The sequence below is a fragment of the Nilaparvata lugens genome, chromosome 11, assembly GCF_014356525.2.
Source record: "Nilaparvata lugens isolate BPH chromosome 11, ASM1435652v1, whole genome shotgun sequence".
Classification (NCBI taxonomy): Eukaryota; Metazoa; Arthropoda; class Insecta; order Hemiptera; family Delphacidae; genus Nilaparvata; species Nilaparvata lugens.
In genome coordinates this window covers 9,842,642-9,859,394 of record NC_052514.1, presented here as the reverse complement: position 1 = coordinate 9,859,394, position 16,753 = coordinate 9,842,642, and the positions used below count along the sequence as shown (strand labels likewise).

Genomic DNA, 16,753 nt, shown 5'->3' with positions numbered 1-16,753 from the left:
AAAGACTCAGATAATTGATGTTTGGGTGAAAGTGAATTGGTATGACTTTTGTTCTATTGGTGGGGAGTCCCTTGATGATTCCACCTGGTCTGAATATAAATAATTTGATCAATTACGATTGTGATACTTCAGCCGGGACTTATAGTTCAACGTGACCATCTGATATTGTTTAATATTCTATGATAACTTTGATATTAATGGATTTACTTTGTTTTTAATGTTTCAATATTTTTTACTATCTAAGTTACTGTTTTCTTCACGAACTTACAGCTAGCGCACAAGTCTGACTTTGCTGGTTGTGCCAAAACATTTAGGGCCGGTTTCCGAGCTCGAGAAAAGTCATAGACTTTAAACAGCTGGAGTCAGAAAATTGGTTTTCCAAAACGGGGCGTAGTCGCAGTCATTGTCATAGTCACGTTTGAATTAAATTTCGAAAAACTAGAAAATTGAACACAAAATAAAATAAGAGAGAAGATAGTGTAAAGTTTCAGCTATTTTGAATTATTTAGGAATGTCTAATTTCGTCAAGGAAAAACGTTTCCAATTATAGAAATGAGAAAATAAAAACTACTGTTATAAAAGCTGCGACTACACCCCGTTTTGGAAAGCTAATTTTCTGACTCCAGCTGTTTAAAGTCTAGGACTTAGCTAAATCCCGAGCTCGGAAACCGGCCCTAAGATTTATCATAATTCCAAAAATATATATAATTCAATTTAATATTACTTCGCTGACATTGGAATAAATGATCCATTGATAAAAAAGCTGCAATTCAAAGTCCATGATTTGAACAAAAGTATTCACATAAAAGACTGGAGTTCATTATAATTGATCAATCATAAAGGTTATTAATTTATAGCTTGTGAGAGACTCCTAACAAAAATAGTTCAATATGATCTCCTCACACACTTATTACTATGTACTTGTCGTTTGTCACTGACTTATCATTTCTTTCTTTGCAGATTCCGTGTAGTGGATCCAGATCTGAAGCAAAAGTTCAGGTATGCACAACTTTCAAACTATTTTTATTTCTCTGTTGTATATCCATACTTTTTCACTGTTAAAATTAAACTTGAATTTTAAAAAACACTTTTGAAGTGAAAATACGCTTACTTTTGTAGTGACGATCGTTTCGACCTGTTGTTGATTTCTATTTATTCATTTCTATATATCTATTCAAGTTTTTCTAAACATTTCATGAAAATTAATTCATCAATTTATTAATTCAATGTTGTTTATCTTATTCACACTTGAAATGGCTCTTGAATAGTTGAAACTTGTGCTTTATTTATTGGATAGAGTGAACAATACAGTACTCGGAAAAGAAGAAACAGGTTATTGTACAAAACTTCTTCAATTCTCTAATTTTTCTTGAATTATCCAAATATTTTGTAGGAATTGAAAGAAATAGAAATTATGCTCCCATGAAATAGAAAGGGTAACTTACTTGATACCTGTATCGTGATTCAATAATTTCATAAGCCTCAAAAAAAGGAGTGAGTGGGTAAGCTGTAAGAGAGTGAGTGAGACGGATCTACATGAATTGAACGGATAGGGAGAGAGCTAGAGTAAGTGAGTGAGACAGTGAATGAGTGAAACAGTGGAGACCTCATGAGACTTGCAACGCATAAGTGGCTTCAACTCCAGATTATGATGGATGGACATCCACTGTAGTAATTAATTTTCGTTACATTCATACGTCACAACCATGAGCTTGTGGGAGATCATTAGCAGTGCATAGATGGAATCAGAATATTATTTTTCGGCCATGATTGACGGGACAGGTGTTAATGAACGAGTGAGAGGGAAATTAGTGATTAGGTTGAGGCACTTTCAAAACTAGAGATTCTAAAGTGAGAAGGTTTACTTCAAACTTCCAGCGTTCTTCATTAGAACATCATTTTTTCCAATTAATTTATTAATTGTATGGCAGGTACACAGACAAACAGAAATATATTTATTTCCAATAAAATTAAAATTACAAAATAAAAATCTCATGTAGCCGATTATTTGGCTTGCATTTTCACAGTCCAAGAGTACCCATTATTAGAAGGAGGTTAACCTTCTAGTCGTGACTCGTGACCCAGGGTCCCAGGCAATTTTTGTTTTAGTTATAATTTTGCTTTCGTTCGTTTTGCTGTCTATTGTGACCCATGTACCCATTGTCATACTAGAATACTAGAAGAATTTTTCTATTAAAATTGAAAATATCGACGACGGTGAAAATGCATGTCAAATAATCGGCTGCATTACAAGTCAAACACAGTTACAATACAAACCAAAACAGCAATATAAATAAAAGACATATTGAGCTCATTAGTCACAAATTCATTCATATGCACTGTAGTCTACTTGCTTTAAGATGTTGAGTAGTGTATGTTCAGGAGTCTATGTTTATCTGACCACTTTTAGCTAGTCCACTTAGTGTTGACTCATGAGAGTTGATTTGTTTCCAAAGCTGACAGTTAATAACATATCTCACTATTCAAACGTTATCACCCATTGTGATATAAAAATTGAATATTTTTAACTTCAAAATAATTATTCATTTGGATACTTGCATAATACCAGCATTACCGGAACCGATCGTGTCTTAAAACAGTACCGTATCGATTCAGATTCAATCAGTTGATACCATAGGACAAAGCTCAGGTATTACATATCATTAATAGTAATATTCTGATTACCAGCTATTATCACAACCCCTTTACCAACCTTTGGTAGGCCTTGTTGACTTGTTCCTATCCTATTTTTCAAAATTTAAGTAGTTTTATTCGTTATTATGTGAATTTAGAGTTTGTTTCTTGTTTTTACGAAAGTTTTAGTGTCAATCTATCCAAATTTTAAATTGTATGTTGGCACTGGACGTGCACTTTACACCTAAATTAAAATGGACATAACCTACGTGGCCTATAATATTTGGACAATTTGAAACCAAATTAGGAAATTGAAGAAGTTTTGGGCAATTGCCTGTTTTTTCTTTTCCGATCGGTGTATTATTTTTGCTAACCTAATAAATTAATAAATATACAATGTGTATATTTATTCCATTTTTTTTTGTTTGACTACAAATCAGAAATCTATACAATTTTAGGCTACTGAACAGTACCCGACTATATTTATTGAATGGATGTAACAAATATAATTATATTTATAGTATATTCAACTCCAATTCAAAGCTTTATAATTTGCTTTGAGGCGGCGTCCTCCAAATATATTTCCTGTTGTTTTGACATGGAGTGAGCACTTGACTCAAAATGGGGCTGATAACTTTGTTCATGATTGAGTTACAATAATTTCATACATTCATTTATTCATTTTTTTTTTGCCTGACCATGAATTAGAAATCTATACGATTTTAGGCAATTGAACAGTATACGACTATTTATTTATTAAATGGATATAACAAATATAATTTATTATATTCATAATATAGAATTATAGTACCCTCTATAATCAGTGAGATAATAAAACAAGAATACAAATTGTAATTGTAATTCAAAACCTAGTTTGAAAACTAGATTTTATAACCTGACGATGGTGTGATCACCGAAACCAGTAGTTACGTTACAATTTGTATTCTTGTATTATTATTTTATTAATTTGAAAGGGTACTATAATTCTATTTTATAAATATAAATAAAACTAGGTTTTATAACCTGTCGATGGTATGATCACCGAAACTAGTATTTACGTTACAATTTATATTTTTGTTTTATTATTTTATTTATTTCAAAGGGTACTATAATTTTATTCCATGAAGACAAGAGAGTAGCCCTGAATTCATACATTTAAAAAAAATAATTATATTTATTCGTTGTGGACTTTTCTGCAATATCATAGAGGAAGGAATGTGGCTTACACACACGTATGGGATAATAAATTCGTGAATGATGCATCATCACGTCTGAAGTACTAGTAACTCAGTACTTAACTTAGTTAACAAAAGACAGATTAACTTGAAATTTTGCATAATAGATTCCTTATTTACCGAGAATGGCTATAGGCCTACTTTAAATTTTTCAATATTTCAGTGGTACAAGATTTCAGTTTTTTCTAGTGTTTAATTAGACCCTTGCGGAGCACGGGTTACCTGCTAGTCTAATATAATAAAATCCACTTCAAAGTGTCAGCATTGGTCGAATGGAAAGGATTAATAAGGGATGCTGTACAGTTTGAAGAGAATCTCATCATAGCACCATATGCTCAGCTCCAAACTATCTTTGAAAATGATGGACACAGTACCAATCTATACATCATCATAGACCATACAGCTCTCAGCTTTCATATGCATCAGTAGATGGGGGTTATTGCCCATCAATATATGGGTTCACAAACGGCGGGCGACCCACCTAATTCCCGTATCCCATGACCTCAGCTACCTAATTCCCATATATGACCTCAGCAAGTCAGCAGCGCTGTGGTTCAAAAGCCAATGGTGGCTGATAGGAAATTAGCGGGCTGATTAATTGATAGGTAAGCTTTTAGCAGCTACTCCTAGTGAAGTTTGAGAGATTTAATGGCATGTGAGCCGGCGACTGAATCCATTTTGCGAGTGAATTCGCGGCATGTAGTGGTCCTTGAATTAATTAAGATCTAGGAGGGCCAGGTTCCGAGATGAGTTGAGAGAGATTGATTGATTGGGAGAGGAGGAGAGAGAAAGAAAGTTGGAGAGAGATTGAAAGAGAGCGTGATGGAGTGAAAGAGAGTGAGGAAAGAGGGACAGAAATAGAGAGGTTAGATAAGATTAGAGTTCTTTATTTCGGTTTAAACAATACACTCAGTGATATTTATTTCGATATAGAGTGAGAATCATTTTTATTATCTTTTTTTATTTTTGTATGTTACAATATTTTAGAGAGAGAGAGTGTTTGTGTGTGTGTATGTGAGAGATTGATTGATTGAGTACTTCATTTATGTAGATTACAATATATACTGGCTTTTACACTTATATGCAATACTTTACAATACAGCAAATTTATAGATGAACTTACATAATATAGACTGAGAAAATAATTATTGAACTGCATATGATATGAAAAAAGCAATTGGTAATAGATATAGATAATATTGTTATGCATCTACATAAATTGGTGGAGCTTTGGACATATCAATGTCCATTCTTTGGAAAGAATATTCGAAGAATCCTTCCCACTAACTCTCTACCAAACATGCGAGAGAGTGAGTGAGAGGTAAGATACACTCAGATGGATAAAATTTATTTAGCAATATTGTTGATAGACTTGTCGCCTATGGTAACGTAGTTACCAAAATTTATGATTTTACTAGTGATTTTCAATATTACATTACATGGTTCTATCATTAGATGTTTAAATGTCCAGACAGTATTCAGAGAGAATTGAAAGAGTATTGAGAGAGAAAGAAAGAGAGAAAATTACGTAAGATAGATAGATAAATGACTTCCATTAACACTTTACAATAAAAGTGATGTGGGCGAAATTGAGGCAATAAAAGCCCCTTTTCCATTCAACCCACGATTATAAGTTACATAAAAATAGTAATATACTTTACAGTTCAAAATTAAATGATAATAAACAATTATAAGGAAACAACTTAATTGTAAATTGGTACTAAATTGTAAAATACTACAAATTTTGAAGTGAAGTAAGTGGTGTTAGTAAAGTGAAGAGGATTGGAAATAGATGAAATAAGATGTAGAGTCGAGAGAGATGAAAAGAAGATCAGTGAAGTCAAAAGATAATTATTATTAAACGAAAATCCCAATTGAATTCTGTAAATCACCCTGAAGACTTCTGGGACTGCAAATATTGACAACAGGTTTAACAGCTAGATGGAAACTATCCATCTGTAGAAGTCAAAAGAGAGAGAGACAGAGTGTGATGGAATTAGGGAATTCAAGAGTGAGATTGATTGATTTATTTATCACATGCCAGGTCTTGAAAAACATATTGCATTTATAACATTACAACATTGCAAAATTACAAAGATAAATGAGAGAGTGGAAAGTAGAGAATAAATTAGTGATTTGAGAAAGACAGAGGAAATTAGTTTATACATGTAACGGAAGAGAAAAATATTAATTACTATGGGAAATAGTAGAATACAGTATTTGAATCAGCAAGTTGATTGATTAACTGCCCATATTTTAGTGATAACAGATCATGAAAAAATATAAATTAATAACATTATTGTCACAGATAAAAAAGTAGCGTAAAAGCAACTATATTCATTATTGAATACAAAAGCATAACTGTCTATTCAGGGTGTTCAAAATAATAGTGATCAGGAAAAAATATATCTGAGATGACATACATTTTATTCAGTAGAATTCTCTATGAACCTACAATTTTGCAATCAATTTGTCCCGTGTGCACCAAATATGCTACCCTACCGTGGGTGAATGACCTCTCCATCATTCGGCTTCGGGATGGTCATAATTTAGAACCTTTCTCCTTATTTCTGAATGAAAAGCACCTGTACCTGAATATTAGGCAGTGCAGTCTTCCCAGGTATTATGGAGAAGTATGAGGATCAGAAAGGACAGGCCCATTGTTTGAACTCTATGCATGAATGGATAATTGTGAATAGGTCGTTTGAATAGCATGTGGGCTATTTTTCGGAGAAGGACGACAGGTGCTTTTCTAGCATAGGTCATTGAACTGGGAATAATTTTGGAAAGTTTTTTATGTCATAATTAAGAATTTCAACGACCATGTGACTAAACTTAAATTTACAGAGGTCGATGACATTAATCTCAATTGAAATTCCAACTTCTTGTAAAAAAAGCTGCCTGTAATAGAATAAATAATAAGTATCATGGGTGATGTACATGAAGATTCATAAGAAGTTAACATAGGTAATTCAGAAAATTAATTAGTAGGCCTAATTTATATTGTAGATTTGAATACCGGTAATCCAAATTACTATTACTCATGAGTATTAGGTAGGCTGTTTTTTTTATTCTTGTAGTATATGGTAGTGCACTACAGATAATCATGTTTTAAAATTACAGGTATACAATGGTATGATTACAGGTATAATTATATACAGTTATATAGGTTATTAATTATATACAGGTAAAATTACAGGTATACAATTACAGGTATGAATACAATGGATGCTTAAGGCTACAATGTCCGAATACTTTATGTAATTGACTTTATGTTAATATTTCACATTCAAATTTGATTTTATGTATTTATTCTTAATATCGGAGCAACAAGCTTCGCTCGTTATTTATGTATCTATGATAAACAGAACACAATTCTTTAAAATGATTGGGGAAGGACTAACAGGCACAGCCCAAAACTGTTTCTTCCCCGAAATTCGATTTATACACTATAAATAGTCCAAAAAGTAGGTTATGTTCCATACACTTGAATTCAGGTCCAATTTTCAGTCCAAACATTTGAAAACAGAAAAGTTCTAATCTAGATTGTTTACAAACCAAACTGAATAACAAAATAACACTCAATAATCACTTAAAACTTTAAAATAATGATTAACTTTGGAAATTATGATAATTATACTCCAATTTAGAATGATATACCATGTCATGTCAACAAATCAGATTATTTTGATCAAGTCGATTTAAATTTCTAGATTAATATTTCTCGAGAGTTAAGCTCATTGATTGCAAATAGTTGAACAGCTGAACATAATTCTGTCTCTCTCCCACACAGGCAGTCACATCTTCTGTTATCGACAGACGATGAAATTATCATCTGTTTTCCCAAGGATGAATAATTATTATCCTTTTCATGTCCTTCAGCGAGCTTTCCCAGGGATGAGATCTAGTGCAATCGAATTTTTATATCATAAACCTACTATGTTCCAAATTTTATGAAGATCGTTAGAGCCGTTTTCGAGATCCGTTGGACATACATAACCATATAACCATTTATACAGAAATTGCTCGCTTAATATAATAGGATTCTTTTATTGCTTTTGATGTATGATTGCTCTTGTTGATTTGATGTATTTTTCTGATTTGTTGTTCTTGATTTCATGTATTTTAATTATTATTGTATGTCTAGTTCATAAATCAATTCAATAGCTGAGAGTCAGGGTAAATATTTTTTTATTGAATGAGCATCATCTTTCTTAAGTACAAACTTTTGATTATTCCTCTGAAAGAAATCTGTGGTAATTAATAAAGCTTGAAAGTAGAGTCCCCAATATTGTATAATACTGGAAAAGATAATCAATATTGCTATTGGCAAATAGTGGGAGAAGTCATAGATCCCTTACGAAGAGGAACCCCACATAATGAGCAACAGGTCGACAAAGTATATAAATAGAGGAACGAGAACGTCCCAACACCAGTCTTGAAGAATCGGTGGTTGGGAGGTGTCAAGTGTTCTGTGTTAAGGTGAAGTGTCTAGTGTCTCTGGGATTAGCAGATAGCAGCATCAGATATCACAATTCAAAGGAGAGTGATGTGATCGAGCTAGTAAGTGCTATCCTCAATTTCATTTTCAAACATATTCATCTAATCTAATGGAACCTCAATTGATTTGTGGCTCCACTTTCCAGAAATAGTAACTTCTTTTCAGTGTAGGGTATAACTGATTAGTCATTTCTGAGGATGAGTTGTTTATCTGAGTTTTTAGATTCCAAATTTATTCAAAAGCCTTACATTTGAATTTTAGTTTTTGAACATTCTTTAGAAATACAAATTCCATTGATACGATTTTCAATTCATTTATTTCAACAATATTTCTGTAATTTTTTGATATTTTATCTTATTTTCAAATTCCTTACATTTTGATTCAGTTTCGTTTTTAAAGCTCTTTCCATAGTTTATTTTATATCATCCGTGGGGCTTCTCAGCATTATTTAAAATCTATTGCATTATCGTTTATTTGAAGTATCATATAATCCAGCAATATCGGATCAATTTCTTGTTCTCATTCAACAAATCCCGAACTCACGACCCAGAATAAGAGTTCATAGGTAGTATTTATCCATCAACTATTATTTTTCCAGTTCAAAAAGACTGGGTGGGGCACATACTGATGCCATATCATTTATTGAATTTATTCAGTTATTCCCATTATTTGATTATTTTTAAATTCACATTTACTTTACACAAAGAGCTGGTTGGCAATTAGTACACGTAGTTCCTGTATATTTGCACTCTCAAAATAGAACTAATCAAAATAATCATCCACTGAATAGAAGCTTTTATCTTCCATGTAGATTAATAACGGATTTATTGGCTTCCACTTTTACAGAGAGAGCATTTTGCGTGGGTGGTACCGGCTTGATTAATTTTATGGGGATGATATCGTGGACATTTAATTCGAATTTCATGAAAATTCAGTAAATAATCATATTCTACCAATCATTGTGAATTACTCTATCATACTTTTCGAATGAAATTGATTTATAAGATGCATTTTCTGATTAACAACCAGTTATTGTACACTATGTTAATATAGCGCTTATAGAGATAACTAAGGTTATTCGGCTTTATGATGTGGTAGATTTGATTTGAAGTAATGAATTAATTAATTTTGGAGTATCATGACTAATTCGTTGAGCGTTAACCAATCGCACAGGGAAACAAGGAAAAGTGAATACAATTAGATTATATAATCACAACGAAGTCGTGAAATTCCAGCTCAATGATATCAACTTTGCGATTAAATGGAATTAAGTCTAATTGGGTTCGATCGAATATGGAATTCATCAACTTAATCCATTATCTATTAGAAACGCTATAGAATGGAAATTACCTTTTTGATTTCCATGTATATTTCCTTGTGATACACTCTAAATAATATTCTAAATTCTTCCTTGTTTCGTTCAGTACATAGCAATCAATCCCTTCAGCATTCTACATTATAAATTCAATCTGAGCAATGTATATGATTTTCACATAGATATGGATATCACTCAACATGAGAAAAAGTTTTTCATTTACGAGAAAGCAGTTATAACCCATATTAAGGCTGTGCAAAGGCTAAAAATAAACTTTTTACTGGTGATATTTTTCAAAGTTTTTCGATTTGTATATCATCAAACTATCAAAATGAAAAAGTTTTCTTCAGAAAAACATTTTTTCCAATCATTACTTTTTGAGATATGAGTGCCTGAAGTTTGAATTTTTGAGACAGAACATTCAAATTCGGTAAAATATAAATCCATGAAATTTAGAGGATGGATTCTTCATGGTATTGTTGATTCAGTAAAACAAAAACTTCCTGAAAATATCAATTTTTGAAAAAGTTATTCAATTTACCAAAAATAACTTTTTGTTGAGTTTAAAGTCTTATTAATATCTTAAATATTTTAAAAGTCGATATTTTCAGAAATTTTTGTTTTACTAGATCAACAATACAATGAAGAATCTATCCTCTAAATCTCATGGATTTATCTCCTACCGAATTTGAAATGTTCTGTCCCAAAAATTCAAGCTTTAGGCGCTCATATCTCAAAAAGTAATGATCAGAAAAAATGTTTTTCTGAGAACTTTTTCATTTTGATAGCTTGATGATATACAAATCGAAAAAAATTGAAAAATATAACCAGTGAAAAGATTATTTTTAGCCTTTGCACAGCCTTAACTATTGTACTCCTCCCCTATTATTAGAGATCTCTCAGAAGCTGAGAATATTCCACAAAATACTTGGTATTCCACTAATTCCACTGCAATAATATGATGGGATTGATCAGATATGTTTTCAAATCGAGGGGAAAAGTTTCTTGATTATACCACTACTATATAATATTAATTTATACTAATCCCCTTTTCTGAATTCCCGCTATCTCCCTGTCCATTTACCTAATCACAAGTTTCATGCTCAATTTCGTGAGCCTATTTCTAGTATCGTGACCTGAGTCTATTGAATGGGGCTGGAGGATCATTGTTAATCACTCTAATCTGGTCATTAATCTTCTCATTTAGGGGAATTGAATGCCTACATAAATATAGAAACTTTCCAGGAATTTTATATTTGTATGCATATATTATTCTGTGTCTGATAATACATGGATAAATAACATATAACTTTTTGTGTAGTTGGGAAGTTAATATTGTGGTAGTTATTCATATTAAATGAGAAGACTTATTGTCAAAAACCATAGATATTTTCCGGTCTAGAAAGACCGGTTTCGCTTGTTACACCATTGTCAAACTGAATACGAGAGCAGCAGAATGAAAAACTAGTGAAGCTTTTCTACAAGAAGTTGAAATTTCAATTGAGATTTATGTCATTGACCTGTGTTGAGGTATTCCCTGGGATTAGCCGTTAGTAGCATCAGATATCACAATTCAAAGGAGAGTGATGTGATCGAGCTAGTAAGTCCTATCCCCAATTTTATTTTCAACATATTCATCTGAATACTAGATCTTCAATCATTGATTTGTGACTGAAATTATTGATTTGTCACTTGCCAAAAATAGTGAATTCTTTCCAGTCTCTTTTTTTCCAAGTACGGTTTAAATACGTCGAATTGCTTTTGAATTATAGTAATTATAAATTTCAGAGGGAAAGCTCTTCATTTAATATTTTAGATTCTAAATCCATTTTAAATATTGCTTTTGAATTTTAGTTTTTGAACATTCTTTAGTGAATGAGTTTTAGGTAGTATTTATTCATCAACTATTATTTTCCCAGTTGAAAAAGACTGAGTGGCGCCCATACTGAAGACATATTATTGGCAAATTATCTATTGAATTTATTTAATCACTTCTTAATTGATTATTTTGATTAACATTCAATTTATATAAAGAGCTAGTTGACAATTAGTTCATCCCTTCAACGTTTTCATTTTGTTTCTCAACTATTCAATTCATTTAATGCGGATAACTATTTTTTAAAGCTACTAATTTGATAAAAAAAATTAACTAACTTTTATTAAGTTAATTATTTAAAAATTTACATGAGAAACGTTGTACCATTTAACTGAGTACCATAGACCATTATGTAGTAATGGTTTCTCTCTCATATTAGAAGTCAACATTTTTCAATTGAAGTCATATTAGAGGTCAACCTTTATTATTTGTTTATTTATTAGCTTAGCAAAAACAAGACAACAATCGGAAAAGAAAAAACAGGCTATTGCCCAAAACTTCTTCAATTTCCTAATATATAGTTTCAAATTTTCTAAATTCTATACATAGGTTATGTCCACTTCAATCTTCATACCAAATCAAAATCTGAAAGTATAAATCAGGATAAAACAAACAATTTCAAATTTGGATAGATTGATGATGAAACTCTCGTAAAAACATAAAAAAACGTTCAATTCACAAAAAAAGAATAAAACCACTTAAATTTTGAACTCGAAAATATCAGTTCCATATTGATACCCATATTGGAAGTCAACTAATATTATTGAAAGTAAAATAGCCATATTAGAAGTCAATCTTTACTATGAGTGAAACTTCACTGTTCACAATAGTAACATATTATAGTTTCTCTTGTCAAGTACTATCATTCCTGAGAGTTTGAGCGATTTTGGATTCTTATATTTTTTCGAAAAATATTCAAATGCTATTCTGAGTGTTAAGATCAAAAATTGTACAGGGATGGAATGCAGCCACTTCAAAATGTGACAAATATTCTCGAAATCAGTAACACCACTCTCATCAGAAACAAACCGTGCAAAATTGAAACTAATCTTGCCGACTGTTAAGCGCCTGCAATAAAAAAGAGGATTTGTAAATATCACGTTAAGCTTCACGTCACCTCACAAATCATTTCAGGATTTGCATGATTCATAGTCAGTTATTACAGGCTGGCTTGACAATATTCGCTTGATAAGATAATGTCCGTGTGAAGAGTGGGAAACGCTGTCATAAAACTTATTTCCTGCACGCATCAGGTTTTTTGCAAAACAACAGGAGCTCTGAGGCATGAATCTCGTTATTCTGAAAATGGATCACACATGGGAACATTCAATCCAAACTGACAGCATTACATGAAAACCACACAATGCTACCCATCCAATGGATACCCATATAATATCAGTTCTGTCGTAATGCTCAGTGTGAAATCAATTTGGATGAACACAGTTGCTGATGAAATTTTTTGAAATGCAATAAAGTGTCCATAATCCGACCCAACTGAGTCTGTAGGGATGCAGGAAAGTGTTTAAATCGCTGGATAAACGGAGTAGTAACATCCTGTTAATATGCTTGCACTGTTGTGGAGTGGATTACAGTTTTCCCTGTATTTTCTAGTTTTGTTTTGGATTAGGGATTCACTGACTGAACGATTTTTTACTGGACAAAGTTACTTTTACTAGACGATTCGAATTCAATTCTTTTTGAATGGTGTTTTCTTATCACTTCGATGAAACGATATTTTTACTTTCCTTGCCCTATTACCATAGGTAAGGAAAGTATTGCTTTCCGAAAAAAATTAAGGTACCCCAATTTCTACATTTCTATACGTTTCTAGGTCCCCTGAGTCCGGAAAAGTGGTTTTTGGGTATTGGTCTGTGTGTGAGTGTATGTGCGTCTGTGTACACGATATCTCATCTCCCAATTAACGGAATGACTTGAAATTTGGAACTAAATGTCCTTACAATATAAGGATCCGACACGAATAATTTCGATCAAATGCAATTCGAGATGGCGGCTAAAATGGCGAAAATGTTGTCAAAAATGGGGTTTTTCGCGATTTTCTCGAAAACGGCTCCAACGATTATGATTAAATTCATACCTGGAATAGTCATTGATAATCTCCATCAATTGCCACTAGTCCTATATCTGTAAAAATTTCAGGAGCTCCGCCCCATCTATGCAAATTTGGATTTCAGATTCTCAATTATCAGGCTTCAGATACAATTTGAACAAGAAAATTCGAGTGGAGAAGATTGAGCATAAAAATCTCTACAATTAATGTCAAGTAACATTTTCACCTAAAATTGAAAATAATCTCGAAATTTGAGAAAAGTTTTATTATTCAATTGCAAACTGTTGGCAACTGTTGCTTCTATTAAATCATTCACTATGAAGAGATATCAGACCTCGTATGTCTCCAGCGTTATTATCCTTTCACCAGCTGGCTTAGACCTTTGTTTATAAGTAGACTTGTGATGCGCGTGAACACTAGCGTCCGGGATCAATTCTAATAACGGCAAGGAAAGTTGTGTGGTGAGTGCGCCACACCAGATTTTTTTACTAGGATGACACATGGTCCGTCTAAACTGATGCTCATCGTAGGTTTGTAGAGCACTGAATTCTCTTTGAAATGATGCATTATTTCACCATTCCAAGTTTTCCTTTCATTGTTATAGCAGCTTCAATTTAGGGGGTGAAATATTCATTGCTGCAACAATTAATCGTTTGACAATGACATTGTAGGGGGTGAAGTCTGTGACACAATTTTTGACTTTGCAGCTCAATTTGGATTAGTTGATAGGTGAACATAGCAGAAGTGCGCATCTTAATCTCCTATGTTGAAGGTGTCGAACCGCTGAGTTGACACTTGTTGCAGCAATGAATATTTCATCCTTTACATTAAAGCTGCTATAACAATGGAAGGAGAACTTAGAATGGTGATATAATATATCATTTCAAAGAGAATTCAATGCTCTACAAACCTTCGATAAGCATAAGTTTTTATTATTCATTGTTGGAGAGCTATAAGCCCTGAAAGAGCTAAACATGGGATGAAAACCTGCTGTTTTAACAATTACACACCTTCATGAGTAAATATCTCGGGAACTGTTGAGAATATCACAAAATTATACTGAACAAAAAGTGTAGAGAAATTATCAAGCTCTATTTTTGAAAAGTTAGTTATGTAGATTGAACACATCGTTCTCAAGATATGAGCGTCGAAGCAAAACGCTGAAAAATGCAACTTTTAAACCACCCTCATCCCCTTAGAAGATGAGTTAGGAATGAGAACTTTTGATATGTTCTCCTCCTAACTAGTCTCAACAATGCTGCAAAGTCAAAAATTTTGTTTAAAACATTCCCTCTACATTCCTTTACCAAAATTGGTCTATTGGAAATGGAGATTTCACACTCAACACTAAAGCTGCTGCAAAATGTATAAGGAAATTCGTAAATGTGAAACATTATACGTCAAATTGAAGAAAATTCAATGCTCTATAATCTCATAATCAGCATGGATTTTTTCCGTCGATTTTTAAAAAGTTATGAGAGCAAAAATAGAAAAAAATTGGTGGCAAACGTGTTTTTTCAAAAATGTCACACCTTCAAGAGCGGATATCTCGGAAACTAGATTAGATATGGAAAAAGTTTGTGGATGAATATTGTAGGAAATAATGTAAGCTTTAATTTGTTATATGACAGTGAAGTCCTTAGGATACATAGTTTTTGAGTTTTATGCGAGAAACCAAGAAATGGTACCTTTTAACCACCCCCACCCCCTTAGCACAGTGGGTAGGGGTGGGGACTTTTGATATGTTCACCTACTCACTACCCTAAACAGAAGGATGGAATGTGGAAATAATCAAGTTGATCTATTTGCTTATTCATTTTCCACATTTCAACTTGAAAATGACCAAAGTTATATTTATTATTTAAAACTTTGAAGTATTACAACAACTAGTTTCAACTATAATACTTAGGTCATTTTCAAGTTGAAATGTGGAAAATAAATAAACAAATTTAATAGATCAACTTGTTTATTATCCACATTTCAACTTATACTCGAAACTAGTTGTTGTAATATTTTAAAGTTTCAAATAATAAAGGGTACTACAAGTTTTCATATTGTCTTCATTAGAGTTTAGTCATATGTATAGGAACCCTTCAATAACTTGGAGACTGTTGTAGATATAATGCTGTAACTTTCAGGATAAGTTATTGGTTGATTAATACTCTACCTTTTGACGTACAACTAAATTTCACACCCTCATAAGGGGGTGACTTGGGGGTTGTAAAGTGGGACAGTCAAAATAGTACCTAAAATAGTGCCGTTTGACGGTCCCAACCTGTATAATTATATTATACACCATGTATATAGCACGGAAGGATTGGAAGTCATGTACGGTGTCAGTACGGTGTCTTCATTTCTGTAACTGATTGTTCTCTTTTGTATCTAACTTTTATGTGCTTTGCATGTTTCGAACACTGTCCTCTTGAAAAACAGAATTATATAAAATGAACATTGACTAATACAAGAATAATGTACATAATATCACGCTCATAAGATAATAATATCCAATGATTTCCATATAAATCTATTTAAACTATTACTTCTCCCTTTCTCTCCTAAATGCACTTTAGGCTCCTATTTCAATAAATTTCAATTATTTTCAATTTGTAGTTTTCAATAAATTGTAGAAAAGTGTTAAGTCATTCGTCTTATTACACAGAAAGATGTATTATGTTATTCTTTCTAATTAGTTTATTTTATATATTTTCATGTATTTTTCTTCTTTCATTTTCATTAAGAAGAGTAATTAATTGTATTTGATTTGTTTCTGGTTATCAGCTAGTGGATATATTGTTAACTAAAAATTAATCCATATTATTCTACATCACTGTATTATTTATTAGAATTACTATCAGTAGGCTTCTTTTTATTTCCATTTATCTTGTCTTCTTGTTGTTTTTCATTATTTTACTTTGTACTGTTCTCTTTACGAACTCACAGCTAGCGCACTGGTCTGACTTTGCTGGCTGTGCCAAAGATTTATTATAATTTGTCATCTTGTATTTTGGCGAAATAAAAATAAAAAATATTCTTTATTCTTTTCCGTTTTTTCGCCGCTTAGCTGTTGTCACGTTATTCTTTATATTTAAATAACGATTAGCCTCCTGCTTGGCATCAGTCGGTA

At 32.2% G+C, this 16,753-nt stretch overlaps 1 protein-coding gene across 1 annotated transcript in view; it reads left to right on the top strand.

Annotated features, from left to right (window-relative positions):
- Positions 1-951: 951 nt before the first annotated feature.
- LOC111060433 (connectin) overlaps positions 952-16,753 on the top strand; it is a 117,321-nt gene continuing 101,519 nt past the window's right edge. Inside the window, exon 1 of the mRNA XM_039437577.1 lies at positions 952-999. The gene's annotated coding sequence lies outside the window, so the exon portion shown is untranslated. The remainder of the gene's footprint in view (positions 1,000-16,753) is intronic.